This window comes from Lagenorhynchus albirostris, chromosome 2, assembly GCF_949774975.1.
Source record: "Lagenorhynchus albirostris chromosome 2, mLagAlb1.1, whole genome shotgun sequence".
Classification (NCBI taxonomy): domain Eukaryota; kingdom Metazoa; phylum Chordata; class Mammalia; order Artiodactyla; family Delphinidae; genus Lagenorhynchus; species Lagenorhynchus albirostris.
This window is the reverse complement of record NC_083096.1, coordinates 3,638,775-3,646,474: the sequence shown is the minus strand read 5'-3', so window position 1 is coordinate 3,646,474 and position 7,700 is coordinate 3,638,775. Positions and strand designations below refer to the sequence as shown.

General features: G+C 44.1%; 1 non-coding gene across 1 annotated transcript; it reads right to left on the bottom strand.

The window, feature by feature from the left end:
• Window positions 1–3,733: 3,733 nt before the first annotated feature.
• On the bottom strand, window positions 3,734–3,867 carry LOC132516554 (small nucleolar RNA SNORA75). The gene has a single exon (XR_009539380.1). It is a non-coding gene; the product is annotated as a small nucleolar RNA SNORA75 (small nucleolar RNA).
• Between the last annotated feature and the right edge of the window lie 3,833 nt (window positions 3,868–7,700).

Genomic DNA, 7,700 nt, shown 5'->3' with positions numbered 1-7,700 from the left:
GCTGCAGTCCCCACCGTGCATGAAACACACACGTGAGAGAGATCTATTGCCACGTGAAGGGCTGAGCATTTCTGCTTCCCGCCTCTGCCACGGCCTCAGGGTCTCTACCTGGCGCCGAACTCCGCTGCCCGGCTGTGATCTTGGTGCCGGGCCTCACCTGGGAAGCAGCCTGTGCTTCCTGCTCCAGCTCCGCCTCCACTGGCCCTGGAAAGCAGCCCACAGGTGGGCAGGGCAGGCCCAGCATGCAACCGGCCCCCGGTCCCACTCACAGAGGCTTCACCAGGCAGCTAGAGAGGCCTGGCTGCGAGCCCGCAGGTATTGTGAACAAGCGAACCGTTGACTTCCTGTGAGTATCTCACCTCTGATCTCAGCAGAGGGGCTGCCCCTTCTTCACAGAGGAAGTGCTCTCAGCGCCCTGGAGGTACTGCTCCAAGGAGCTCTGAGCTGTGGGTGAGGAAGGCATCCTGCAGGAAGACAAAGGGCCATATTCCCACTGGTCAGGTCCCCCGGGGCCTCTGTTCTCTCTGTTCCTAACTTAGAGCCAAAGTCACGGGTCTGTGGCTCCCAAGGTTCACAGCACACACTTTGCAGCTGCACCGCCCGGGGGTGGGGAAACAGCGGAGCATCGCGGGCTGAGCTCACTTCCGCCCACATCAGAAGCAGCGAGGTTTGTGGGGAACTACACTTGAGCCCTCCATTAGCTGTTTTGCATCTTCTAAACCGAGATGCAGCTTCCTACACCATGTGCTGGTGGGGGCCACGTGTCCACGATGTGGAGGGTCGGCGCCCTGAAAGTGCTGAGGTTTTGAGACGTCTTCCTTCCTCACCCTGGCTTCCCAGGGACCTTCTGCAGCGGAAAGGAATGCTGCTCCCCAATCCCTCCCGGAATCTTACGTCCCTAGACGCGTTCTGAGTGCTTGGAGGAAGAAACAAAAAAACAAAAACAAAAACGCACACAAAGAAAGACAAAGAAAGGAAGAGAGAAAGAGCACATATAAACCAAAGGTTTATTAGAAGATAAAAGAAGATAATTTTTTTTTAAAAAGGGAAGTTACCAAATTGTACATTCTTGAGGGAAAATGGAAATGAGATGGTAGCAGAGAGGAAGAAAACACGAAACATTTATAAGATACAGAACAGGAGCAGCTGGAATGAAGAATAGGGAGATCTTTACTTTTGTCACCTTTTAAGTTTGAATAGTCTGAGAGTTTTTCATTTCTCCCACTCCTGGGGACAGTCTCAAATGTATTGATGAGGCGTCTTTAGCAGTTTTGGCTTCTGGTTTCTACCCTCAGCCTCCAGGCCTTTCCTTAGCCCGGGCTCTTATCATGGTGTCATGAGGAGTGTCCCTTTACCTAAGCTATTGGCAGATCGATTTACCTCTTCTGCCCCTACTTAGAATGCTTTGATGATCCTTCACTGCCCACAGGCTGAAATCCAAACCACTGGTGTCACATCCAAGGCCTCTCCTGACCTGAGAAGGGCCCATCTCTCCAAATTCCTCCTCTGCACGTGGCGATTCTGTGACTTGGAAATGCTTGCAGCTCTCCAGACAAAGAGGTTTGCTGAGAACCTGGGTGCAGAGCGTTTGTACCTGCCACCCCTCCCCCACCCAGCTTGCTGTCTCCTTTGGGCACCTTCTACTGTCAACTCAGCCATGGTGGATCACTTCCTCCTTCAGGCCACAGTCTTGTTCAACTGTTATCACACTGCATCTGAATTACTTGTTTATACGTCTGTTTTCACTACTAGATGGTGAGCTGCTGGTGGCAGTGGACTTTGTGCCTACTTGTCTTTGTGTTCTTATGTCCTATCACCACGCCTGGCATAGCCCTGATATAATTCCAAAAGTATTAGATAAAGAGTAAAGAAATGAATATTCCACTGCAAGGAAGGCTTTTTCCATGTGATGACTCAGGGCAATTTCTGTTGCAACTTTCACAAAATTGGACTTCATCTAATTGAAGCAAAGAGGTAATTTGGAGGCTAAGGTAAGATAAAACATTTAGGAATATTACTAGATTAGCTATAACTCAATGGAGCATACCAAAATGTCGTGTGTTTCCACATCTCTTACTTCCCATCCCTACGGTTGCATTTAAGCTGTTTTTCTTTTTTTTTTAATTTTTACTGGAGTATGGTTGATGTACAATGTTGTGTTAATTTCAGGTGTACAGCAAAGTAAATCGGTTATACATATACATATATCCCCTCTTTTTTGGATGCTTTTCCCATATAGGTCATTGCAGAGTATTGAGTAGAGTTCCCTGTGCTATATAGTAGGTTCTTATTAGTTATCTATTTTATGTATAGTAGTGTGTATATGTCAATCCCAGTCTCCCAATTTCCCCTCCCCACTCCCGCCCTGGTAACCATAAGTTTGTTTTCTACATCTGTGAGTCTATTTCTGTTTAGTAAATAAGTTCATTTGTACCATTTTTTTTAGATTCCACGTATAAGTGATATTGTTATACTTGTCTTTCTCCGTCTGACTTCCTTCACTTAGTGTGACAATCTCTAGGTCCATCCATGTTGCTGTAAATGACATTATTTCATTCTTTTTTATGGGTGAGTAATATTCCATTGTATATATGTACCACATCTTCTTTATCCACTCCTCTGTGTTTAGACTTGTAGGTTGCTTCCATGGCCTGGCTACTGTAAATAGTGCTGCAATGAACATTGGAGGTGAATGTATCTTTTCGAATGATGGCTTTCACCAGATATATGCCGAGGAACTTTAGGTTTAGAATGGGTATGTTAGCAAAAGAGGGTCCAAACTCCAGCCTCTTTTATTTTTATAATTTTCAGTCTAGAAGAAAAAAAAGAGTGAGAGTTCTTTCTCAGAAATACCAAAATCGCTTGAACCAAATTGTCTCTGACTGGTATGTGTGGCAGTTGTGGAACCAATTTCTCTGGCCAGGAGGATGCTCTACTCAGATGGCCTCAGGCATGAGTTCTGTGCTATACCTGTCTGTCAGCTTCCCCAGAGCCCTGGGGGGGCTGAGAGTGGAGAGATGGATACACTCAAAGGGTTACCAGAAGACGAAAGAATTAAAGCTGGGTGACAAAAACAATAGGTCCGTGAAGATAGAGTAATAAAGGAAACACTTTGCTCTCTTAAACCTAGGTTTGGGAAGTTGAGAACTTCATCTGTTGCGTCACTGCTAATGGCAAAATCAGAAAACACACCTTCTATTGGATTTTCACATAATGCATACCTTTCAATGTGATTTTTAAATGGAAACTCTGCTCATTTTATTAATGGAGTTTTGTCTACGGCCCCAAGAAAATTACTTATTTTGATCAGTACAGTCAAAATTGTTGATTCATGTGGCCCAAGGGAAAAGGGCATTTGTAAGGGATAAGACCAGTGAGATGGTCACCAAGTTTTCAAAAACATCAAATGTAGCTTTTCATTGTCGTCTTTGTTGTAAGGGCTATCCCAGTTAGATTATCTACCGCTGCTTAACAAACTACGGCCAAAATTAGGGCTTAAAGCAAATTTTTATTATCATATCTCATGCTCTGGGAACCAAGAACTTGGATAGGGCACAGTGCAGATGACTCATCTTGCCCTGGTAGCTGGGGTCTCAGCTGGGAAAGCAAATGTCTGAGGGCTGGAGCAATTGAGGGCTCATGAACATCTTTTTCTCTCTCTGTCAAAAGCAGTCTGCAGCCTGTTGTACAGCCTGTGAGCTAAGAAAGGTTTTTTTTTTTTCTTTTCTTTTCAGAATGTCCCACAAAACAGCTGAAGATACCTCTGTGAAGACAGAAGGCAACAATGCTAGCTCTGTGAATTGTCTCTTCTTCTCGTGCAAATCCTAAACTGTCACCGATCGACAGAAAGGAGCTCAATGAGAAGACAAGAAAGGTTTTAAAATTTATTAGTGTTTTTTTAAAAAAATATGAAGAATAAAGCTCCATGAAGTCTGAAAGTTATATGAGATTCAAATTTGTATCCATACATAAAACTTTATTGGCACACAGTCACACACACTTGTTTAAATGTTGTCTACTTTCTGTCTACTCTCTTTAAATGTTGTCTATATCCTTCAAAACACTTACTATCTGACCCTTTACAGAAAATTTGCTGCCCTCTACTGTAAATGACCTCCACATGTGGCTATCATAGTAGACTCAAGGCTTCAAGGGTGAGTATTCAAGAGACAGGACGTGGAAGCCGCCATTCTCTTAAGGCCTCTCCTATCGTTCAAATCTTGTCAAAGAGAGTGTGACCATCTTTCATCTCTCTCACTTGACCTACAGCCTTTTTCCAAAAGTGGCAATTTTTGGAGGGCAGAGGGCCTTTGTTGAATTATTTTTCCCTAAGTCAGTGAACATGTTCATGATTACAGTTCAGTTATTAAAGTGATAACATCTCTTTGCCTCGATGTCTAACTTGGGGAGAAAAAAAGCTAGTTCCATCTTACTTTCATCTTTAGTTTGGAAATGAGGATCCAGTGGAGAACTGGAGATTTTAGAATACTAATTGCTCTCCGTGTTCTGACCTCCTTCTAATAAACTTGAAAACTTTGGTAAGTTTTCTATGGTAAGTTTCTGATCTTACCATAGGGCGTATTCATAATTCATCCAGATGTTTCCAAATGAGGGTAACTGATTCCTTTTTAATGAAGTTACTGATTATTAAATAGGTCCCCTTGACTTTCTACTTCATGCCAAATCACGATGAGATGGGGTTTCATTAGCTGGTCACCCTTTCATGTGTTCAGAGTGGAGGATGGAGTCTCAGTGTGATTCTAGAAAGTGGGAGGGTAGCTTCCTTTGACAGTCTTCCCAAAGCACAGTTCCTCTCCCAAAAGAAACAAAGGTCAAACCCCCTAGCAGTCCTTCTGAGCCAACTGATTACATATGACAGCAAACTCCATTGACCCAAACACAGGTGCTGCCCGTAGGCCTGGGGCAGATTCCTTCAGGTTTGTGATTCTCAAACACTTGTACGCAGTTATTAAATAGTTAACTAAGAGGTTGGAAAAGATGGGCTTGCAGAGTTTTGAAAGCCATGTTTAAAAGTGGTTACAAATTACAGATTGACATATTTTGGAAATTGGACTAGAATATCATTTGGAAAAAGTTAGCATTTTAATTTTTGTTTTTCTTGCCACTATTAAGGTTCATTAAGAAACTACCTTAAACTTTTCCCAGATGAGACAATGATGGATTTAAGCCCCCAAATTAGGGCTTAAAGCAATTTATTATTATCCTATAATACTAGCTATAGAAACTAATATGTGAGAGAGAATTTTATATTTAGAAAAAGGTGGAGTATTTCCCTTAAGTAAAGAAATAAGAAAAAGACTGGCTAAGGGGTCAGAGAGCAAGTAAGTAGGAAACCCAAGTACAGAAATAAGTCCTTCTGGCTCCTGGATCAATGTCTAGATCACAGGCTGTGTTCTCTAAGAAACTAACATTTCATGTATAAGACATGGTGCTAGATGCTTGACATTCACTTCATTTAGTTCAGGTTCATATTCAGTAAAGTAGTAGCTACCATTTTATATTGAGAAACTGTGCTAAGAAAAAGTGCCACTACGTGTAGATAGCACAGTAACTTTTTTTTTTTTTTTTTTTTTTTTTTTTTTAGCGGTACGCGGGCCTCTCACTGTTGTGGCCTCTCCCGTTGCGGAGCACAGGCTCCGGACGCGCAGGCTCAGCGGCCATGGCTCACGGGCCCAGCCGCTCTGCGGCATGTGGGATCTTCCCAGACCGGGGCACGAACCCGTGTGCGCTGCATCGGCAGGCGGACCCTCAACCACTGCGCCACCAGGGAAGCCCCACAGTAGCTTTTTATAAGATCTCAAAACTTAGTGGCAGCAGTTAAATTTTCAGGAAGGAAAGCTGACTCAAAAGAGTAAGCTGTCGGGCTTCCCTGGTGGCGCAGTGGTTGAGAGTCCGCCTGCCGATGCAGCGCACACGGGTTCGTGCCCCGGTCCGGGGAGATCCCACGTGCCGCGGAGCGGCTGGGCCCGTGAGCCGTGGCCGCTGAGCCTGCGCGTCCGGAGCCTGTGCTCCGCAACTGGAGAGGCCACAACAGTGAGAGGCCCGCGTACCGCTAAAAAAAAAAAAAAAAAAAAGAGTAAGCTGTCTATATATTATGCTATATCTCTATCTAGCAAATTTATTTATGTTAAAGTTTCCTCACATGAAAGAGAAATGCACCTCTTTCATTTATTCATCTTCTTGTTCTTGTGTACCATCATTCCTTCACTAACAGACATGTACTGGGCACCTTCCAGAAGACAGACACGGTTCCTGGCACCGGTGATTCAGTGATGGACAAAGCAAGCAGATTCCCTGCCCTTATGGAGCTTACATCCAAGTGGGGAAGATGGATGAAAGGTTAGTAAATAAATGGACAAATAAAAATATCATAATTATTGGAAGATGTTACAAAGGGAAAGAGTAAGGGGGTGAAATAAAAGAACAAATCAGAGTTGGGGATCTTTCTTAGGAAGGATGGTCAGGGAAGGCCTTTCTGATAGTCAAGCCATGACGTGAAAAAGAGAAGGATTTGGTGATGGGAAGTAGGAGAGAAGGAACATAGTAAACAACACACGTCATGGCCAATGTTGGGGGAGGACAAACATGGGAGAAACATGGAGCGAAAAGTCCACAGGGTCAAACGTGAGATCCAGGCTGGAACTTACAGGGCTCTATGGGGTTTGGATTTTATTTGAATTGCAAACAGAACCTTTAAGCAAGTTTAAGGCAAGGACCTATCACGGGCTTATTTACATTTTAAGAAACTCTCTTGCTGCCTTGTGGAGGCTGGCTTTGAGCACAGCAGGAGTGGAAGCCAAGAGTCAGGTTAGGAGGCTGTGCTAGTCCTCCAGGAGAGAAGGGGTGTTGTACAGACATGGCGGTGGTGCGGGTGGGAAGAACATGAAATGGATATGCGTTTTAGACGCAGGACTGAGAAAACTTGCTTCTGGATTGGGCTCGGTGGCTTGCGATGGTGCTGGAAAATGAGGATGACTTTCGGGTACCTGGCCTGAGTAGCTGGGTAGGTGGTGGTGCCCTTCACCAAGGCAAGAGCGTACTGGGGCAGGAGGGCGGGTTTAGGGGGGTGAATCGAGAATTCAGGGTCCGCGTGGTTGTCGGTGGAACACAACCTTGTCACTTTAGGCAAAAGGAAACAGGGGCACAGTGGTAAGGTTCAGCTCTCAGGTAGAAAATATGGATGAAGGTTTGAATCAATGGAAATCAACAGCGTTTTAATTCAAGGGAGTCCATGAGATTGTCTTGGGAGAGAGTGTGGAGAGAGAACAGGACCACTGACTGCAATGTTGAGAAGTTGGATAGAAGAGATTTGATATTAAACCCCTGAACAATTGCTTTTTATATTATAAGTGTTTGCACTGTTTATTACTTCTGAGAGACAGGAAGATAGGTTTGATTGAAAATGTTTCATGATTCTGTGTCATTTCTGTTTCCCTTTGAGTTGCATGGAGTTGCATGGATTTGCAAGTGAAAACTCCTTAGTGTAGAATTTTGGGGAGTTGGGTTGGGTTCAAGTTCTGAAACTCAGGACTTGGGTTCAAATTTAAGTTCTGTCTCTTACAGTATAAATGAACTAGGGGAAGTTTCTTTACTAATCTGGGCCTGAAAACGTGACGACATAATACTACCCAGCCTCATACTGGTGCTCTGATCCCACGAGAAAATTCAAATTAATGTGA